The following is a 1,631-nucleotide window of genomic DNA, read 5'->3' on the forward strand; positions in this document are numbered from 1 at the left end:
TCTTATCCCCTTTCTGCCTCTCCTTCATTTCATTCAGACTCCCACTTCTATTCACAATTCAAACCTGCACCGTACAAAATAAAGCCACTCAATCTCAGTACCAGCACCCTGAAAGGTAGGCTAATACTTCCAAAGTCCTGATTTAAGATAAGATAAGATAAGATCTTTATTAGTCACATGTACATCGAAACACACAGTGAAATACACCTTTTGCGTAGAGTGTTCTGGGGACAGTCTGCAAGTGTCACCACGCTTCCGGTGCCAACATAACATGCCCACAACTTCCTAACCTGTACGTCTTTGGAACGTGGGAGGAAACCGGAGCACCCGGAGGAAAACCCACGCAAACACGGGGAGAATGTACAAACTCCTTACAGACGGCAGCCAGAATTGAACCCAGGTCACTGGCGCTGTAAAGCGTTACGCTAACCGCTACACTACCGTGCCTGCCAAATGTTTTGTCATCAGCGTGGAGATGCCGGGGATTGAACCCAGGACCTCATACATGCAAAGCATGCGTTCTCCCACTGAACTACATCCCTTTTGTTTTCCTCCTTGAGGATACCGATTAGACCAAATACCAAATTTAATACACCAAATGCTCTTTTAAAATTTACTCTTGAATTTGCTTCCAATGCTCTTTTAAGCAGTGCATTCCAGCTTGCAACCATGCACTGCATTAAAAATAATTTTTTTTCCATTTATCCCCCAGGCTTTATATGACAATTAAATGATTAATGCTATTCTGTTATCTGTGGGCCATGGTGCATACCTACAACGCTCACGTGGTACAACCCATTCATGGCCCCTGGCGGACTCTCCACACATTTACTTTCCCTCCTGCATCATATTTTCAAACACGCCAAAGTCCATCCCTTCTGGTGGAAACACTGTTCCTACCACCAGCTACATAACAGTTTCTGTCCCATCACTCTGGCTGTGCTGCCATTGGGCTCAGCTCCTTGGTCTGAATGGAATGTGTGTTACTCTCACCCATCCCCAAGGTTGGTGATTTGAAGAAGATAAAATGCTGTGTGTTGAAACAGAGAAAAACTGCCTCATAATAATCTTGCTCCAGGGCACTCCAGTCTGAATGGAAACGTGAGGAGAAAGAATGTAGGTCTCAGAGACAGACATGGTAAAGCGTTCTGTCTCTCACAGTTACTTGAAATGAAGCTTGTCCCAAAGGCCACCAGAGGGACAGGCAATGGGTGGTCTTGATGGGGGGAGAGAGAATACAGTCTCTTATTATGGGGCAGCCAGTCAACACACTGCTTGCCAGTGAACTGGAACTGAATAATCTTACACCAGGACTGTTCTACCTTTTAACAATTCTGTGAAAAGGAACGCAAAAAACGTGGATTATTTTTAACACTATTTATCTCCTGTGGGTACTATCTACTTGAAACACACTGCTTTTTTTTAGGAAGGGTGGCTACTGCAGTTATGTAGGAAACACATCAACTGATCTGTACACAGCGAGATCCCACAACATGAACAAAATAATCTACTGGAGCAATGCTAATTACCAGATAGATATTGGCTAGGATCCTTTGAATCTATTATATCTACCCAGGAGGGCAGAGTCTTGGTTTGACATCCCATTCAAAGGAAATCAATCTCCAATTACA

At 43.9% G+C, this 1,631-nt stretch overlaps 1 non-coding gene across 1 annotated transcript; it reads right to left on the reverse strand.

The window, feature by feature from the left end:
• Window positions 1–470: 470 nt before the first annotated feature.
• trnaa-ugc (transfer RNA alanine (anticodon UGC)) lies at window positions 471–542 on the reverse strand. Its single transcript has one exon. It is a non-coding gene; the product is annotated as a tRNA-Ala (tRNA).
• Between the last annotated feature and the right edge of the window lie 1,089 nt (window positions 543–1,631).

The sequence above is a fragment of the Pristis pectinata genome, chromosome 13, assembly GCF_009764475.1.
Source record: "Pristis pectinata isolate sPriPec2 chromosome 13, sPriPec2.1.pri, whole genome shotgun sequence".
NCBI lineage: Eukaryota > Metazoa > Chordata > Chondrichthyes > Rhinopristiformes > Pristidae > Pristis > Pristis pectinata.